Here is a 21,170-nt window from a genome sequence, read left to right on the forward strand (position 1 = left end):
GGAAGCCCGGAGAACAGGGCAAAGAGATGGGGGAGCGGGAGGAAGGTTCGCTGCAGGGATGAAGAGGGATAAGCCCAGCCAGGCCAAAAACGCGGCACTGGAGAGGTATGGAAGCGGGAAGTGAGCGGGGGAAGGAGTGGTGGGGAAAGTGGACTTCCACCTCGCGCCGCCGGCGAAGGGACCGTGGCTCAGGTCAGGTGTGAAGCGGGAGAGCCAGAGTGGGCTGGCACCATGACACTGGACTTTCAGGCTTTAAAGGGGGGCGGGGAAAAGAGAGAGACGGACTTTCTCTTTAGGACTGGAGCCAGCCAGGTGAATGCTAACTTCTAGCAAATCATAAGAACTGGGTTTACCCTGGCTAGACTTAGAGGACACTCAGGCAAATGTGCTTGGAGGGGAAGGCGGCAGGTTCAAAATATGGTCAGGGCTTGTTCCTTTACCTGGCTGAAACACCCAAGTAGGTAACAAGAGAATGAAAGGCCTGTTCCCGATTCACAAGCTGTGGGACTTTGAGTGAGAGGCAGGGACAAAGGAAAACCCTCTCCGAATTGCTTTGTGCTGCAGTATTGCATGGCAGCTAGTGGAGGGTTGGTGCATATCGTGCCTGCTTGTCAGCAGAACAGGAGCGCTGGCAGACCAAAGGAAGAATTCCATGTTCCACACTTCTCTCCATGAACCCAAAGGTGTTTGGCCTAAAGCTAGACTCACAGCTTCTTAATTCCTGCACAAAGGTATCACCACTGCAGAGACTTGTGGCTTAGCTTGCCATTTTTTAATACAAAATAGTTTTGGTGGTTGCTTGCATGTTTCGCAAGTCCATCCCTGATAGTCCCTCTATATCAGGGGAAGGGAATTTGTGGTCCCTCTAGATCTTGTTGGATTTCATTTCCTGTCATTCCGGACCGTTGTCCATGCTGACTGGGGTTTATTGAAACTCACACTAAACAATGCTTGTGAGGGCACTGGCTCCCCAAACCTTAAGTCCTCTGGACAGAAATGGGAAGGTGCTATGTATCTCATAGCATGCAGAGAGTCCCAGAGTTCAATCCCTGGCATATTCAGTGCCATTTTGTATACATTGTTGATGCCAAGTGACAAAACAAGATGCTCCCAGGAGCTCTGTGAGAAAGGTGAAGTTATTAACCTCTGAGTGTGAAGTGAGTGTCTTACCTGCCCTTTTATAAATTGCCTCTCTCAAGATAAAGCACAGATTTGAGAAACACGTAACTAGTAATTTTTGTGGGGAAATATGCTGCAGTCCAATTGACAGGCAGGAGCTATTGTATCTGCCATAAAAAGGTAAAGGTACCCCCAGCAGCAATTGCTTAGCTATCCCAGTTCTGCTTCCAGGGCTACTTAAACTGGCAGTGCTGAGGAATGAGTCTGCATCTTAGGCACATGCTCCACCACTGGGCATGTCTTACTTGCCATTTACTCCAGGAAAATACCTCGAGCCATTTTGGCTGGAGCAAATGCAGTGGTGGTGGGAGCAGCAACATTAGAAGAGGTGTGACTCACCAGATGTTGTTGGACTAGAACTCCCATCATCCCTGACCACTGCCCATGCTGTCTGGGGTTGATAGGAGTTGAGAGTCCAACGCCATCTAAAGGGCCACAGACTCCCCGTCCCTGTATTAGAAAACAAAGCCACCACACTATGCCTATTTATGTGGAAGGAAGTCCCCCTGTGTATGTTCCCAGGTGTATCTCCGCAGGGTTGCAGAATTAGAAGCAAGGAAGTGAAAAGGGCAAGGTAGTTTCCGAGGGCTAAGCGTCATCTCACATAAATGAGTTGTAAGAAATATTGTTAGTTGAAGACTTCCGGGTTAGCGCCATCGGCTAATGGCGGATTCCCTCCAAGCTCCGGAGGGAATCGGCTCCACAGGATTAGGGTCTTACCGCTGCGGCGACGCGGGGACCCTTAAAAATCACAGGCGGTGAAGCCTGTGAACCTGGTGACTCGGCGGGCACCATTTGTGCCCCCCCGACCTGCGAAGGAGCCTTTTTAAAGGCTTCGGAACGGGGGACGGGGTGAGCGGCACGGTGCTGAGAGTCGACTGCTTCTCCTGCGGAGTGAAGCCGCGCTGCCATGGCCGGAGAGTGCTGACTTCTTCTTGTGATTTGGACTTTAAAATAACAACCCGTGAGTATTACGGAAATTGGATTTCTAAAGAAATTTTTCTTTCGTGAATTAGGCACGATCGGGGAAGGCGTAAACAGGAAGTCTGTCTCCCCGTCCTGTAAACAATCTAAAGCAAGGACCTGCTAACTAAGGTCGAGAGAATTCTTTCTTTTATTATTGGGTAAAAGACATTAATTTCACGATTTGGCACTAGAAGAAATTTTACTGGAGGATAAGAGCTAATTTTGGGAGCTGAAGTGCCACCACCCCCCCGGACCCGGGAGTGATCCGCGAGAGAGCCTGTTGAAAAGGCATTGAAGAGTTTGACAGCTGTCAAATTAGCTGTCAAGACGGAAAAAGAGAACTTTGTTTCTGCTGCTTCTGCTGGCTATATTTGTTACAATTTGACTATACTTTGTTGAAAATAAGGAAGAACTGATACAAACTAATTTGACTTTTGGATTTGAACTGGAAGGAATACTAAGTAACCAAAATCCCTCTAGAAGGGATTTTGGGACATTACAAGAATGGCTGAAGGAGGGAAAATTCAGGCTGAATTGGACAGAGTGTTTCTTCTCTTGGGAAAGTTACAAGGCCAAATTGATGTTTTGGCTACAAATGTTGCAACTCTGGACTTAGCAGTAAACAAATCCATTGGATTTGATAAGGAATTGACTCAGGAAGCCCATGCAGCTGGACAAGAAGAGAAACTTGAGAGTTTTGAGAGTGTGAAGAAAGAGATATATGTTGTTTCTGAGGAAAAGGAAGGAGGAGATGTAATGTTGCAGATGACAAAGGAGAGCCAGAGGCCTGACATGATGGTTACAAAGGAAAATAAGAACTTCATGGTGAAAATTTGGTCGAATTGGAGACTGAAGAATGGAGAGATCTCCTTATGTGGAGATCGGAAGACCCAAGGATTACAAATTTGATTAAGGTGGAAGTTGGAGCTTTGGGGACATTTGGACTTGAAAGGAGTAAGAAACAAGATTCAGGCTCCACTTTTAAGTATGGAGGTCTGGCTGGAAGAAACATGGACCCTATTGGACTAGTGCTTCTCCGAGATTTGGTGTTTAATACCAAGGACTATCAAAAAAACCGGCAGAGAGGAACTGAGAGAGAATTAAGAGCCTTGGACGTGAGATCTCCAGGCTGATAGTAGATTGATTGATTGATTGATTGATGGACGTTTGTTGGGGATTGAAACCGGGAAAGGGGGGGTGGAGTTTGGGAATCCAAAGGGTGTATAATTATAATCTGTTTTGTTTTTACTTTTGTTATCTGTTTGAGAATTGAGGAAATCGTGGAAGGGAATTTAGGCCGACTTTAGAAAAAGGTTTTAAGAATAAGCACTGATGTATTACTATTGATGTTTATAAGGCAAAATTGGTTTTTTAAAATGAACTAAATATAAAAAGGTTAAAAATTACGGATAAGAACTTGTTGAACCAACAATATGAATTGGAATACAAGAGGGGGAGGTGTGGGGAAGTCAGGGAAATATGTTATTGAAAATAAGGATTGTGAATTCTGTGTTTTTAAACTTTTTTGTTTTTTGTTTTTTGATTTTTTAATGTATTACAATGGAACATTTTAATAATTTTTTTTTAAAAAAAAAGAAATATTGTTATTTGTAACTAGAAGATGACAAAATAGGGAGAATTTTAAAATCAACACCACTATCCATCTCCCTGTCTTGGATAGTGCGACTCATTATCTCTCTTTTTCCCCCTCCACCAATATTGTTTTGAGGCATTTTACTTGTGTTTCTAATCAGGGCTTATCTGCTTTAGAAGTCTCAGCAAACCTCTACAAAGAAGTGGCATATGGAAGCTGAATCTGGTTTTCTGAGGCAGCTCTTTGTGTTTGTAAAACCCATTTAACCCAGCCCACATGCACTTGTCACACACAGGCACAAAATCCTTCTTTAAATGTTCCATCCAAGAGCACGAATAAATGAAAGATCAGACAGCCCATCTCTCTTACATGCTTTCCAAAACTAAAATGTCTGAAAACATTTATTATCTCCACTTTAAGACTACAGTCCCATGCACATTTACTTGGGAGTATATCTAATTGAACTCACTATGATTTGCTTCTGAGTAAACATGCACAGGACTGGGGCTGCCTGTAATTCCCTTGCCAACCTAAATGATTCCGGGTTTTTTTATCATCGTTGTTCATTCCCACCAAGAGAAAACCAGACCATTTTTTCCCTCCTGCTTGCTGGAGGCAAAGTCCTTTTCTCTCTATGGTCCAGTGCTTACAAATCCAGTCCAGGTTTTCCACTAAACCAATCCCTTTTTGTGTCATTTGGATTCACCTTTTCAAGCTTTTCTCTGCTGCCACAAGGGTTAGAAATTCATTTTGTTTAAAAAATGAATCTGAGATGCTCACATAATACACTTTGTCCTCCAAAGATCTGGGCTAAGTCATGGTTATGTAGTCTTGGGGAATCAATTCTTCTATGCTAGTATTTCCCAGAATAACATCTGTAGTATAATCTGGAGAAGGAAAGGAGAATGCACAACAGCTGTATGAGCCATTACCTGGAAGCCCCAGCAAATCCAGCCCTGCTACTACTTTGGCCAAGGAGGGAGCTATTGTGACATGTGCCACCGGTTTCAACTTACCCTTTTCCTCCCAAGACGTAGTTGGTGGCTGTTTCCAGGGGAAATTCACCAGTGAAATCCAGATGTTACTTCTGTAGCCTTGTAAGGTTTCTGCTGAGGGAACACTGTTGCAACATCTTCTGTAGTGGGAAGAAGGGACAGGAGCTTTATTGACAATCTACCCTGAGCCTCAAAGGCTTTCCTATTTTGCAGATCGACAGGCAGAGTGCATTGATGATTAAGGCCAATGTGAGTAAATATGCCACAGCCTTTGAAGGGAATAAGTTATTGGCAGTACATGTTGGCTGTGTGGTATCACTTTGCAGGCTATTGCAGTGGCTCAGCCAAGCAGATCACTCCTTAGAGATGACAGTGGTCCACTCAGAGAGCAGCAGGAGTGTTTTGTCAACCCTGGATTGCAAAACATAAGGCCACTCTAACCCTTGTCACACACCCATTCTCGGAATAATTCCTCCCTCCTCTCTGTCTCTTTCCCACCCCCCTACATGCCTCTCTCCAGCTTCCAGAATTCTCTTTGGCTTTTGGGACAGTCTCTTCACACACATCCCTCAATCTAGGGCAGGAGTGGAGAAACATTTTGAGACCACAGGTCACATTCCCTTATGGGAGTTGCATGTTTATGGTGGGTGGAACCAGAGGTCTTCAAGGTCTTCTGCTGGTGCAATGGGGATTTTTGTCCCTTCCTCTCATGCCCCTCTCCAATTGGCTGGTGTGTGTGTGTGTCGGGGGGAAACCCAGAAGAGCGGGGGAGAGGGGAGATCATTTTGTCTGGCAAGCTGAAATGCTTGTGCTGACTAGACAGTCTCCTGAGTACTATTTTGAATTCTTCCCAGAGGCAAAAGTGGGCAGAACAATAGATGGGGCTCTTGCCTTTGTAGGCTAGGCTAAATTCTGGGCCTGCAAAAGTCAGAGGTCTCTACATCTGGGCAAGCAAGAGGCAAATGGTTCAAAAGCACATCCCAGGTAGACCAAAAGCACTCAAGGGGGGATTAGAGGAGGACGAGCTTGAGAGGCCTGGCGGACTATTTGGCCCCTAAGCCTGAGGTTCCCCACCCGTCCTAGGGGCTGGCTGCCTCTACAGATGCATCATGCATAACCTCCACCTTTTTGTCACAGCTGTTACCACTCAAGTTACTCAAAGAATGTTGTTACAAAAGAACATGTTGGATGGAGTTCAATGTTGTGTTCTTCCAGTCTTTCCATCTGCACAAACATCTCTGCTTGCCAGATAGAATGATCCTATCTCTCTGCTCCCCCCCCCCCGTGTGTTCTCCCCCCAGAACCAACGTTGTGGGGAATGCCTGGGAAAGAAAAGAGGGGGAAGGGAAAGCCCTGTTTCCCAAGTGGAAGTCCTTGTGCAAGGCATCCGCTGATGGGGCTCATTAGGAGAATCTTGCCCAATTTTTTAAAGAATAATGCCAAAGGGTTGGGTGAGTTTGTGTCCTCCTTGGTTTTTAAACAAATATTTTGATTTCTCAACACTTCTACATTCATTTCTCAAACTTAGTATCCTTCTGTTGATTGGTTTCTGCCCTTGCCTGCTGAACTTGAGCTTCTACTGAAGGGCCAAGCTGCTCTTCTGCCAAGTCCATGTTGTTGAACAACCCTCTAAACAAGTCTTCCAGCAATGTAAAGCAGATGGATTAAATGAACATTTTGATTATTTATTTAAGGCATTTATATAACACTTAATCATTAGCATTTCTAAGCAGTGTACATAAACCATGTGGAGAATAAAGCAGCAGAAATTCATCACAAAATCAAACCAAAAGCTGAAAACAAGCAAATATGCACAGTAATTTTTTCCTTCACCAAATACCTTCAATGCCAGGAACAGCATTCCATAGTGTTGCTTAAGCGGGGTTGTTTTTGCAGATCATTATCCCACTGTTTACTCATGGACTTTTAAGAGGGCTCTTGGGGTGCATAAATGTTCATTAACACTTTATTCATCCTTGAGGGGATGTGGGTGGCACTGGGGTCTAAACCACTGAGCCTCTTGGACCTGCTGATTGGAAGGTTGGCAGTTCAAATTCACATGATGGGGTGAGATCCCATTGCTTTGTTCCAGCTTCTGCCAACCTAGCAGTTCAAAAGCATACCGGTGCAAGCAGATAAATAGGTACCACTGCAGAGGGAAGGTAAACGACGTTTCCTTGCGCTCTGTCTTCTGTCACGGTGTTCCATTGTACCAGAAGTGGTTTAGTCATACTGGCCACATGACCCGGAAAGCTGTCTGTGAACAAACGCTGACTCCCTTGGCCTGAAGCAAGATGAGCGCCACACCCCATAGTCACTTTTGACTGGACTTAACCATCCAGGGGTCCTTTACCTTTATACTTTTCATTAATCCTGGAATACAATACTAGTTTTCCATAAGCCACACCTTTGCTTAGCCTTTCCTTAACCTTTCCAACCAAGTATCAAACACCTGATGCAGCTTCCTCAGTGCAATTTGAATTATCAAACATGGATCAGAGTGTAAAGTTTAAAATGATTAACTGGTGGGGCAAGTTTTAATTAGCAGAATGTGAGTAGAGAGCACAGGGGGGGTTGGGAAGGGGAGCACAGACATTATGCTATTTTGGTTCTGGTGTCTTAGCTCAACTTATAAAGAAAAAATAAGACTCTCTTGACTAACAAATTTATTATGGTATGATTTATTATGGTAATAAAACAGCCTGGATTGCAACGAGAGGTGGTGGAAATCTTGTTCTGAGACTGACTGAACACTGGTTAGAGCTCGTAATTGCACCATCATGTGACAGTGAGGATAGCAAAGAAGACATACTTTGTTGCATTCTTGAGGCGTGCTCTGGAGGTGGTTGTCCCTGGAAGACACGCCACTGGACCCTTGAAGGCGCACTATGACACATATTTGTGTAAGAATTTGAAGGTACAATGGCTCACCTTTGGAGCAATCTTGACACCATGGCTTTGGCAGTTCCTAGCAAGGCATGCAATATCACATCTTTCCTTGTTATATAGGATTGGCTTATGTGACCTGATATCATCAGAAGATGCTTGCAGTAAATGTGCTCTACTATTTGCTCTCCTGATAACTGTCCCTCCTGGCTAATTGAATGTAGCCAGCAGGGTATGGTCAGTTTACCCTGGAGGGAGGTGATCCAGCTATGTGAATCTATCAGTCTGATCTACTGACTGGTGATATATTTTGTCTTTGTTCTGTGACTGTAATTTTATTGTTGATCTGATACTGTTCACTGCCATGACAATTTATTTTCTTAATCTTGAGGGTGCATAGAATGATTTTATTTTTTTGCAAATAAAAATACATAAATAAATGTAAGCTTGTTCCATGATCTGCATGTTAGCCTCCTGGTTGTTTTTTGCTGCAGCGAACTCACATGGCTACCCCTCTGGAAATGTAAAGGGTGGGGGACATAAATGATGACCTTTCCTTCTTGCAATCTTTGTTTATTCAATTGTTACCTCTCTCACGTTTCCGTCAATATCTCAAAAACATCTGTATTGAGGGGTTTTTGGTAATATGCACATTTATTTAAATTCGATCAATTAATTAACTGATCGGGTAAAGGTCTGATTATTGTAATGAACTAACAGTTCTCTAACAGGCTGACAGCCCTAATTATAAGTCTTAAAACACTGGAAAGTATTGATGTGGCACAGTGGCCTGCCTTAGAAATGTGGAAACTGAAAGGGTGCTGATAAGAGATCCAGAGGTGACTACTACACAGCAACAGTCTGGAAATTTGGGGAGAGAACATTCAGGTAGGAAATGAGCAAATGCACCACGTGAGATATGGTCTTATGAGACTAGAGCAATTCTTGCATAAGGGTGAAGGGCCAAACAGAAAGGGGGTCTCAGAGAAAAGGCGTGAAACTAATAGCCAAGATTGTCTTATGAACCTATGGAAGACCTGATGAGCACTATTTTCACATTCCTAATCTGAATGTTCGTTATGTGTGAACATTGCCTCCATTCTTATTTCCTTGGTGTTAACACCAGGGGCTGGATTCAATTAAGTCCCTGTGCAAGCAGAATGAGTTCCACAAGTGCAATGGAACTCCTCCTCCCACCCATGCCCCCCGCCCCACCAATCTGCTCTGGAAGGTGGGTGGAAATCCAAGCAGAGGAAAGAGGAATGGTAATTTCTGTTTCACTCATGGAAGCTGTTCCATGCATGCAATGATGCAATGATTTAGCTGGCTACAACATCAGATTTTCATAGTTGCTGAACCAAATATAAAAGTGTCATAATTACATAATCCCCACTTGGAAAAAAGGGAAATTGTGGACAGGAGGAGGAGAAGATGGTGAATTGGAGGTCTCTACTTTCTCATCTGAGGCCAAAGGGGTTGGGCAAAGCACATGGCCCCCGAAATATAGCCGGGGGGACCCGCCATGTGTGCCTTCAGTAACAGAATCAACTAGGACAGAAAGCAAAGGTCTACTACTGTAATTAACTTAGATTAATCACCTGAAGAAATATATTACAGTGTATCACAGCCTTGCTCTTTGCCATTGCCGTTGCTGAGACCTGGCCAGTATAATTGTGACTTGAAAAGCTTGATTGTTGGCTACCAGGGGTGCCAACTTGAATAAAATATTGGGGGGACTCAGGTAAGCCCCACCTGCGTAGTCAATCACAAGATATAGCGTGAATGCATTATTTGAATTGCCATGCCTATTAACGGGGGGGGGGGAGCCCCAAATAATACAGTGGTACCTCGGGTTAAGCACTTACCAGTAATTCGTTCCGGAGGTCCGTACTTAACCTGAAACTGTTCTTAACCTGAAGCACCACTTTAGCTAATGGGGCCTTCTGCTGCCGCCACGCCGCCGGAGCACGATTTCTGTTCTCATCCTGAAGCAAAGTTCTTAACCTGAAGCTCTATTCCTGGGTTAGGGCAGTCTGTAACCTGAAGCATATGTAACCTGAAGTGTATGTAACCCGTATGTGTATGTAACACTGTAATCTAAAAAGTTTTAAAACATTCTAAGAAGAGCTAAAAACTTGATCTCAACCAGTGACCTCAAGGTTGCCAGGAACAGTGTCTTTCAGCCATCAAATGCCTGAATAAACAGTAATGTTTTTAAATTCCTCCTGAAAGTTAATAATGAGGGATACATACACATCCCACTAGGGAGAACATTCTACAAATGGGGAACTGCCACTGAAAAGTGAGTCACAGCCAAGCAGGGCAGCCTCCAATGGCAGTGCCACCAACAAGGCCTCACCCGCTGATCACAGAGTTCGAGATGATTCATACTGGGGAAAACACTCTTACCAGTCTTGAGTGCTCATGAAGTGGATGGAGGCAAAGGAAAGGACCAAAACTACAGGCAAAAGTGATTGTATTCCCAGTTGGGGTTTCTCTTGCATTGTGGTGCAGAAAGCTGTACAGGATATAAGTTACGTAGCAGGAATTCTCGGGTATAGATAGAGCTGTTTATGTTGGGTGGGTGACTGCCTCCCTATGAGCACGGAGAATCCCTCCAGGACTGGAAAAGCAATTCCTCTCTGGATGGAGTCCCAGGGGGTGTGCTGAAATGATGGAGTATTGAGTTTTTAATTGAGTATTCAGTTAACCAGTTAATCGGTGGTGGTGGCAACAACAGCAACTTGAACCAATTTCCGGAGAGGCAGGCATATTGGTCTGTTGCAAAAAAAAAAATCAAAAAACATTCTGGTGACACCTAAAAGACTAACAATTTTATTATGGCACAAGCTTTAATGGACAAGAGTCCACTTCATCAGATGCATCTGATGTACTGGACTCTAGTCCACTAAATTGCATGTCATCATAAAACTGTTATTTGTTCAGGGAGGATTTCAGCATGGAGCTATGGCAATCGTTCTGTCAGTGCAAACATTTTAGCCTGCCAGAAGGTTCAATCCTCCTCTTCTCCCCACTATGTGTGGTTCTGGGGTTCTCCCAACCCTACCCCAGAGCCAATTTGGGGGGCACGGGCAGGGTGGGATAGAGGAGAGCAAGCCTTGTTGTGTGAGCAGAAGTCCTTGCGCAAGCTTGTGCTAGTGGGAATTGTTAGTAGAATCCCACCTGAAGCAGACCCTCCAAGTGTCCCTATTTTCCATTTTCCTATTTTCCACGCAGGTGGCGCTGTGGTGTAAACCACAGAGCTTAGGGCTTGCTGATCGGAAGGTCAGTGGTTCGAATCCCCGTGACGGGGTGAGCTCCCGTTGCTCGGTCCCAGCTCCTGCCAACCTAGCAGTTCAAAAGCATGTCAAAATGCAAGTAGATAAATAGGTACTGCTCCGGCGGGAAGGTAAACGGCATTTCCGTGCGCTGCTCTGGTTTGCCAAAAGCAGCTTAGTCATGCTGGCCACATGACCCAGAAGCTGTCTGTGGACAAATGCCAGCTTCCTCAGCCAGTAAAGCAAGAGGAACGCCGCAACCCCAGAGTCGTTCGCGACTGGACTTAACAGTCAGGGGTCTCTTTACCTTTACCTTACCTGATTTAGAGAAGCAATCAGAATTTCTGATTTGATCCCAGAATGTCCACTTTTCCTTAGAACACCCCTATTTTCATTGGAGAAATATTGGAGGGTATGGAGTTATCCGAACCCCAAGCCATCTGAAGGCAATCCTGTAAAGAGAAAGGTTTTTTTTAAAAAAAAATGTTTAATGTTTTATTATGTTTTTATATATGTTGGAAGCTGCCCAGAGTGGCTGGGGCAACTCAGTAAGTTTTGTGAGATATAAATAGTAAAATTATCATTATGGAATGGGACATCACCATTTTCATAGAAAAAATGCTGGAGGTGCCACAAAATACTCTTTGTTGAGTTTGAACCAATTGACAGTGTTCATGGGAGCAGTAACTCAGCTCTATGGAGGGACTTTGTACACACCCCTCTTAAGAGTTGAGGGTGTCTTATCTATTTTGAATCAGCACTATGAATATCGCTGGAGAACTGCATTTATGAGAATATTATGCCAATGCCCTGCATTCTTTCTATTGCTGTTTGACTTGTACTGCTGTTCTGCTAGTTTATAAGTCTGTCTGTAGCAGCTTATTTAGAGGATAGGTTTGCTTGAAAGAGGTCAGGTGCATAAAAGCTAAAGTAAAAGCATTCAGCCCAAAACTACATTCTCTAACGCACTGTTCCAAGAGTGGTTTTCAGTAAGGCTGATCACATATTTACTGATGGACTTATCACACAACTATACATTAACAAGGTCCTTTAACAAGGAAATAAGTTTGGCATAACCAACTGATCAGGACCTTTATGTGCATATGGGTCCAGGGAACAGATATTTCTTTCTAGAAGAATGATCAGGTACTGTAACTCCAATTTCAGTTTTGCCTTAGTATGTGGTATTTAACAACTTGTACTGAGATGCTGCAATCCTATGTGCACTTACTTTGAAGTACTTTGCACTGAAATTAACAATGTTTGCTTCAAAGTAATCATGGATAGGATCAAGATGGCTAGTCAAGAACTAGGTAGCCCTCTGTGCGCACATAAGCCACTTTACCTCCCTCCCCCCTTCTTACTAAATAAAGCTTAATTTTGTTCAACAGGGTTTTTTCCTATCCTACAGAAACATCAATACCCATAAAAGCTGCTGGGAACTATGTTAGTTCTGAGCATCAGTGGGGGTTTAACAGTATAGTTGGGATTCCACAAGAGCTGAACATGAGAGTCTGCATAACTCTTCATCACATTTACTCTTGACTGTTGTTGGAACCCCAGGGTGCCTTTTCCATCTGGTTTTTAATGGACAAAATGGTTATCTAGTGTGAAAAGGCACCATGGAGAAGTCCTGTGAGTTTGTATGTGACGCACAAAGAGCAGACTCTGGTACCTTAACCTTGGCTTCCTCCTCCTCCTCCTACAGTGGTCATCTTCTGTTGCAAACCTGCGCTGGAATGCACAAGCCTCTCCCTGAATCTCACCCAAGCACTTCATCAATGATAACGAACCCTCTAAAAATCGATGATAAAATGGGCACACTGACCCTCCACCTGCCTCAGCAAAAATGTAGGCTTTGCAACATTCCTTATTAGAATGCAAACTGAGCAATTCACTTGTTCCCGCTCCCTCCCCAACACATGCATAAAAATGCTTATTTCTTAAAAAATAATAATCCATTAATAGGCTTACAATGACAGAGTGACCCAGATACCTCTTCACCCTCCAATTCAGGATACAGCACACTTTTTGAGTCCACAGGGATGATCATCAATAAGCAGGGCTACTCTGCTGCAGCCAGGGCACATGCACGAGTCACTGCTTTATGCCAGATGCTCCTCCTGGCAGTGACCTCGTCCCTGGCCCCACTTCACCATCTCTAAAAGAAAAAGTCGTGAGCAGACGAGCAGTCCTATCTGGAACACACTAAACTGCACACCAATCAGCAGTCCCCAGTATCTAGAAGGAGGCTGCCATTTTGCCACATAGCAGCTGACAGGTTTGTGAGTTACCAGACACACTTTACTATATATGTGTGTGCACATGCTTCCTTCTGTGTTTTGGGAGAGGGGTTATTTTTAGAATGAGAACACAGAATGTATAGTTTACAACTCTGCATGTATAAATTCTCTCTCTCTCTCTCTCTCTCTCTCTCACCCTCTCCTTCCTTGGAACAGAGAAGTGACAAAGTGAGAGCAACACATTGGACAGAACTGGCCAAAGTGGAAGCTCAAGTCCAAAGCAGGGATTGAATAAGGCCCTTTGCAGTTTCCAGAGAAATGTGGGGTGTGTGACTTGGGACAGAAGGACATGCCTCCTTTCCCCCTTACCTCTGTTAATATCTGAGGATCCCTTGAGTTGAAGCTGGCTAGGCAGGGTGCAGGAAGGAGAGATGTCCCCTGTCCCTTAAGTGCTGAGAAGCCAGGGGTTAAAAGTTAGGAATTTTAGGGAGTTCTGAGGTTGGTTTTGATCTTTTGTTCCACCCAGACCTCAGTATTCCTTCCTGCCTTGTCCTCATTCCTGTCTTCCTCCGGAGTGGCCAATCAGGATTGACCTTTGTTTCACCCCCCCCCCCAACATCCTGAAGCAAATTAGCCACTGTATTAATTTCACAGGCAAAGATCTTCAAATGCCTAATCAAGCCAGGTGCTTTGAAGTGCTGCAGTTGAGGGTTAGCTGGTGAGGCTCCATGAAGTTCATGCTATTCAGGGGGCTGGACAGAAATGAGCTTGTTCAGGTGTTTAAAGAATCTCTTAGTGGACCACAAGCTTAGCGTGAGTCAACAGTGTGATGCAGCAGCAAAAAACCCCACTAATGCTATTCTAGACTGCATCAAAAGAATTATAGCGTCCAGATCAAGGGAAGTACTGAGCCTACGGCTTGCTGATCAGAAGCTCGGCGGTTTGAATCCCCGCGACGGGGTGAGCTCCTGTTGCTTGGTCCCTGCTCCTGCCAACCTAACAGTTCAAAAGCACATCAAAGTGCAATTAGATAAATAGGTACTGCTCTGGCGGGAAGGTAAACGGCGTTTCTGTGCGCTGCTCTGGTTTTGCCAGAAGCGGCTTAGTCATGCTGGCCACATGACCTGGAAAACCTGTCCGCGGACAAACGCCGTCTCCCTCGACCTGTAAAGCGAGATGAGCACCGCATCCCCAGAGTCATTCGCGACTGGACTTAACTGTCAGGGGCCTGCCTTAGTCAGACCACACTTGGAATACTGTGTCCAATTCTGGGCACCACAATTTGAGAAGGATGTTAACAAGCTGGAACATGTGCAGAGGAGGGCAACCAAGATGATCAAGGGTCTGGAAACTAAGTCTTATGAGGAGCGCTTGAAGGAGCTGGGTATGTTTAGCCTGGAAAAGAGGAGACCGAGAGGAGATATGATAGCCACCTCCAAATATCTTAAGGGCTGTCACATGGATGAGGGAGTATGCTTGTTTTATCCTGCTCTGGAAGGTAGGACTTGAACCTATGGCTTCAAGCTACAAGAAATGAGATTCTGACTAAACATTTGGAAAAAGTTTCTGACAGTAAGAGGTGGTGAACTCTCCTTCCTTGGAGGTTTTTAAGCAGAGGTTGGGTGGCCATCTGCCATGGATGCTTTAGCCGAGATTCCTGCATTGCAGGGGGTTGAACTAGATGACCTTTGGGGTCACTTCCATCTCTAAGATTCTATGGTTCTATGTGAGGGGGCACACAAACCACATATAGGAGGTGCCTGAGCCTGGGAGCTCTGCCCCTAGCATCCCTGTGTAGACGACGACTACTACTATTATACTACTAGAATGATGCAGAGTTGTTAGTGAACACAAGGCTCACATATGCGATACATGTATTAGAATCTTCTAATAGCTACAATGTGGAACAGAACTGGGTAACCTGAAGGTTGGGGAAATAAAGCACATAAATCTGGCTATGATAAAAAGGCCAGGAAAATTGAGTCTGGTCTCCAATAAACTCCTGCATAATGCTACTAAGGACAAATTGATAGTGGCACCTGGCAAGATAACTGAGCCAGTGGAATAATCCAGGTCATACGTTGTGCAGACAGAGAATGGACAGTTAGCTCATACCTGTCAGCACATTCTCTTTCTGCGGAAGAGTGTGGCATCTGTTATTTCCCCCATTACTTTAATTTGAATCACATATGCAATTTAATCGTCTTTTTTTGGTGTGTGTTCTGATTTGTTTAAAGTGCTTCGAGATGTTCTTTCCCCCCCCATTTTCTAAACAAGCTAGCCCTGTGTTCATATTGTTCACGGAGAACACGCCTACCATAGAAATGCAACTTCCATGTTTAAGGACAGTACAATACTCTGTATTTTTCCACTCTGTTACATCCAAGCAGGCTCACCGCATGGCCTACCAGTTTCTCCTTTACTGCTGTGAATTGCTGGGGGAGTAAAAGCCTTGTGTGCTGTTGCTGCTGCTGAGCTCAGTAAGAACAAACAGAGACAGGGAACAAAGGGAAGAAAAATAGTGATAACTTGAAATTTGGGGTAGACAGACACCAGTAGGGTGGAGAAACAGAGAAGTGGAGGTGACAGAGAAAGTGCAAAATGGGAGGACAGACCAAAAGAGAGAAAAGGGAAAGGTAAGAGATGTGGGGGTGCAATGTTATGATGGTGATGCAGGGAGAGGAGAGTGCTATGGGGTGCAGATGAAAAGAAGGGTTCAGAAGAACCTATGCCTGGGATAACAGAAGGAATAGAGAGACCTCTAACAGCACAAAGAGAGAAAATAATACTTGGGTGTGTGCAGAGGAGAAAAAAGAGGGCAACAGAGACCTGGTGCCAAAAAGAACAGGGCAACAACAAATACAGTGGTACCTCGGGTTACATACGCTTCAGGTTACATACGCTTCAGGTTACAGACTCCATTAACCCAGAAATAGTGCTTCAGATCAGTGGCGTAGCGTGGGTTGTCAGCACCCGGGGCAAGGCAAGTAATTTGCGCCCCCTAACCCGTGGATTTGCGCCCCCTAACCCTACAAATCTATGCCTATGAATGATGGTCCCTCTCTCTCTCTCTTTCTCATATTCCAATTGATTCCCATTTCCGCCGATCGATCCCCGAAGCTCTCACCCAGCGAAATTAGTGCGTAATTACGCTTCGCCATCCCTAATCCTGCCGCTTCCACCGGGAAATCATGATGGTGCGTTTCTCCTCTCCAAACTTTCCCCGGCCCTTTGCCGGCCGGCGCAGCCCTTTTGGCTACGAGCTCCCCTCCTTCTCTGCCCGCTTCCAACCCCACCTCCCCGTCCAGCCTCCCTACCTCCTGAAAAAAGGCGCCGGCGCCGAGCAGGACACCCCCGCGGCCATCGGAGAGAGGCGGGGCCGAGGGAGGCAAGCCAATGGGCGAGGCGGGGGTAGGTGGCCACGGGGGCGGGCGCTGCCGCAGTCCTCGGGTGGGCAAGGTAGGAGCAGGCGGAGGCTGGCCGGCCGCTCTGACAATAGGGGCGGGCCGAGGGCACGACACGGCTGGGCCCTCTGGACTCGCGCCCCCCCCAGATGTTGCGCCCGGTGCGGCCGGCACCCCTGGCACCCCCCACGCTACGCCACTGCTTCAGATTAAGAACTTTGCTTCAGGATGAGAACAGAAATTTTGCTCTGGCGGCGCGGCAGCAGCAGGAGGCCCCATTAGCTAAAGTGGTGCTTCAGGTTAAGAACAGTTTCAGGTAAAGTACGGAACTCCGGAACGAATTACGTACTTAACCCAAGGTACCACTGTAATATGCTATGAGGTACAGAAAGAAATGGGCTTGGCAGTGGTGGTGGGGAGACAGAGAATAGGTTAAAAAGAAAACATTAAAAATGTAGCAAAAATAATTCCCGGCAATTACTGTGGTGATGTGGGCCCCTTGCGTTAATCAGGAAATGTCAATGTCTCCCTCGGAGTGATCTGGATTGTATGCACCTGTTGTAGGCAGATACAGCAGGCAGGAGTCAGCAGCTCCTCCCCTTCCTTTTCAGGGCTGGAAACTTTGTGCTGCTCCTTTGCCACCCTCTTGATAAAGGGAACGAAAGGAGGAGTCCTGCCCAGAAGAGGGAGAGGAAAGGCTGACTGGCAGGCACCCCACTGCAAGTAGAGCCCCACATCCCCTGGCTTCATGGGGAATTGTGAGTACTCCCAGAGTGACCCACTTGCCCGAACGTTGCCTCTCATGATCTTCCAGAATGTGCTCACAGCAGCAGGAAGCTTGTCCTTGCTTTACCAGACCAAAAAATAAAAAAATCTGCTCGGCAAATTGCAAAAGAAGGCTCATTGATTTCAACAGGAAAATGAAGCACGTGCTCAGCATCAATCTCCCTTTGAAGATGCGAAAGTGCTTGACTTTGGTTGGATTGCATCCTCACTCTGTTTCTTGACCCTTCTTTTGTATCGGTGTGCAGTGCAAGATGAAACTGTTTTGTTTTTCTTTAAAGAACATATTGCAGCTATTTTTTCACTTCTTAGGTACAGTGTAAGCTTGTGCTTATTTTAAATCTTCTGTTGCCTTTTGTTCATTGCATACAGTTAACATCCTTAATTCTTATGAAAAATGCACCAGTTATTGAGATCAAGGTGTTTGTGGTTGATTCTCAGTTTTAAACTCACCTGTAAAATCTGTCCTTTTCAAAAGATGTTTCCTTATTTAAGGAAGATGCTCAGTTTAGGCAAAAACCTCTGAACTAAAACAAACACACCTCATGTAACTAAAACTGTTTCTCATCCTACCAGTTTCTAGACCTACTCTACAGAGGATGGTCCTCAATTCTGAAGGGCTGTCAGGCGAAGGCCCTCTGAGTGGTCCTGTCCAAATCTGGTTTAGAGCTAGAGGGAGAGTATCAGGGAGGGACTTGATGCTGCCCAACCACAGCGAACACCTGAACAGCAGACTGAACAGCCACACACAGGCCATGGCCTTTCCCCACGATGGTGAGATTTATTGTTTTTCTACTTAAACTGTAAGAATTATTTATAAATTTGAATCAATGCCTATAAATGACCAAATGTAAATTTGATGCAAACCTTTGCCCTCCTTTGCCCTCTTTTTTGGCATGCCACACACAGCCATGCCCTACACATCAGCATTTGAGCTTGGCCACATGGCTACTGACGTCTCTGTTGGTTTTAAGGAAATAATTGGTTTTCTATTGGCTTCTTCCTCAGAAAGGTGGCAGCCCCACCTTGTGAGAAAGACAGCCTTCGCTTCCACTGATGGCAAAGCTGCCCTTTCTAAAAGGGATGGCTGACACAGGCATCGCGGATGTCAACATTGAATCCCTCCCCACTCTGCAATAATCATGTTATTTTCAAGGTTTGAAAGGAGGGCTCCTATTTAATTTTAGAAAGGGTGATATCCTATTTAATTTTGGAAAGGGTGATATCTTGCTCTCTAAAAGTAGCAAACATCAACCACCCCAGCTCCTGTGCTCCACTCTGAAGAAGCCTTTTTCCTTATTCTTTCTTTCTTTCTTTCTTTTTCTTGGATGTGCACTTTATGACCTACTTTTATTTTAGGATGGAGGCAAACAGGCTCCCCCCTCAGCAAGCTCTCCTGCATGCCCCAAGGGCCTTGTCTCCCTCCATGTTGTCAGAGCCCACATAGGAAGCTGCCTTACACCATGTCAGACTATTTGCCCATCTAGTCCAGTATTCCCTCCGACTGGCAGCAGTCTCAAGCACAAGTCTTTCAAATTATCATTTGTATTTAGCTAAAGATAACCAAGGCAGACAAATAAGCCTCTGAGCTGCTGGATTCTTAGGACTTTTTGGGCAGGGTGGGGTGTTGTATGTAAGGTGCACAGCATTTGTTTTGTGGCTGTAAAGCATCGCCCAGAGATTACCGGTAATTTCCTTCCTTTGTGGTTTCATGACAACAGACTTCTACGTTGGGTTTTCCCCACTGCCGTAACATTAAAGTGCTCACTAAAGTGTTTTTGTTATAAGTGAGCATTCCCACAGCATGAATTAAACAATTAAAACCAAGTCCTCTGAGGGCAGGATGGATCCAGCAATAATATATCAATTTTTAAGAAAAAGATGTGCTTGGAATGAACTGGTTTGGTTTAGCAAAATTCACTGAATTAGCTCAAAATCTCTGAACTACACCTGAAAATAGTCCCCATAATTGTGCAGTGCACAGAGCATGAATTAAGTTCACTGAATTATTTCTAGTTCATCATCAAGTTCATTCTCTTGCATGTGTTTTTGACTTTGGGGGGCCTTTAAGCTTAAAGATAGGAATTGGTAGGGGAAATAAACCAAACAATTCACATTCTGCTGTGTGTGCGTGCCTTGATGCTTCCTTAGTCTTAACTATAGACTTTAAATATAGTTTATACTTCAGCACAGTAGCTTGTAACATTCTGAAGTCTGGGTGCAGGGAGAGATGCGAAGAATCATTTGAAACAATTTGAATCGAACTGCGAACTGAATGTGAACTGAACCAGTTTATTTTATAAAGAAACAAAAGTGAACTGGAATTAGTTCCTTCTGGGACATGTCAACCTTGAACTAGAACTAGTTCCTTTTTAAAATGAACTTCCCCAGTTCTGCAATGGCTACACGAGGCTCGAGACCAAGCAAAAAGGGTAGGGGAGAAAGAGAACACTTCCCTTCTCATCTGTCCCACATGCTGTGATGGGAGTGGTAGTGCACCTTTATAGATCAGTAATGTGAGAAACCACATGGCGAATAATGGACTATGATTCACTTTAAGAGACATATTAGGGAAACACATTCGCCCTTAGTAGCTTATCATGTATTTTTCTCTCCAGTACTCTCAAATATACTGTTGTGAGCTCAGCTGGCTTGATCACTGTGAATGAGTGGTCAAGTCCTTGATAAAGGAATGTTAATGTTCTTTAATGATTGTGGATGGTCTCCTGAATAAGCAATTCCATTTCACAGGTGGGGTATGAGATGAGCTTTCTCTGCACCTCTCTGCAGGCAGCGGTGCAGCTTCCCACTGTTTCTCTGGATCTGCTGCCTATTTTTAGGCGTTTGCTTGCTTCCAGTAGGTGCTGCTAATATTATTTGTAGATAAAACAAATATTACAAAGACAGCAGAAATTGCCTTTATTCTCTCATCCAAATCTGTCGTGCTGCCCCTGAAACCTCTTTCCGCCTTATGCTGAATCCGACCAGGGTTTCAAGCAGTAGTCTTCCCTAGCCCTACCTAGAGATGGCGAGGATCAAACCTGAGACCTTCAGCATTAAAAGCATACCATTTATGATTCAGCTAGTATCTGCAGTGGATTTGAATTGATTTTATATGTGTACTGTTGTTATTTTCCAGCTATTTATATGGAAAGGCCTACTTGCTTTTTTATTTTAAAGGTTGTTTTAACTGTTTTTATATATGTAACTGTTTTATATATATATACACCGATTATATTGTAAATCGCTTCAGGATGCGTCATGGGAAGTGACTCAAAAATGAAATAAATAAATAATAGCTTTGACCTTTCCTAAGCGAGGAGATTGTAATAATACAATCACATCCCTGGTCTATTTCCCCACCCCCACCCCACCCGCCGCAATATACAGTTTAGAATATTTGTGGAGTGAAAGTTCCGCTCTCAGGAGGAAAAGGAGGGGGTGATATGTCATGGTTGCTTAATGTTAACTTTCACTGGTTTTTCCCTCACGCCCACCTCCCCTGCATAGATTGAAACAGATCAGTAAAGATTAATTAGTAAAGATTTGCTTCCTCCTCCTTAACTGAAATCGCAACTCACTATTAGGATATGAGAAGTCACTTTACGGCTTTGCGTTTGTGTTGCACTTACAAGGTGAGGATGTGGAGGTATGCAACATGACATGGGATGCTTCAGGACGGGGTGGGGTGGGGGGAGAGCTTAAGTTGCAAATGAGACATTGAGATATTGCAAATGCTTTGTTGGCAGCAGACTTTTTTCACTGACTGAATTTCCTCTGGAGAGGGTAAATCCAGATTAGAGTGGGGGTGGCGGGGGTGGAATACAGGCTGGTGTCTTGAT

The 21,170-nt window shown here is 44.7% G+C and overlaps 1 long non-coding RNA gene across 1 annotated transcript; it reads left to right on the forward strand.

The window, feature by feature from the left end:
• The first annotated feature begins 10 nt into the window (after nt 1–10).
• LOC128407676 (uncharacterized) lies at nt 11–20,259 on the forward strand. The gene is made up of 3 exons (XR_008328856.1): nt 11–105; nt 17,905–18,102; nt 20,080–20,259. It is a non-coding gene; the product is annotated as an uncharacterized LOC128407676 (long non-coding RNA).
• Nucleotides 20,260–21,170: the final 911 nt, after the last annotated feature.

The sequence above is a fragment of the Podarcis raffonei genome, chromosome 2 (assembly GCF_027172205.1).
Source record: "Podarcis raffonei isolate rPodRaf1 chromosome 2, rPodRaf1.pri, whole genome shotgun sequence".
Taxonomy (NCBI): Eukaryota; Metazoa; Chordata; class Lepidosauria; order Squamata; family Lacertidae; genus Podarcis; species Podarcis raffonei.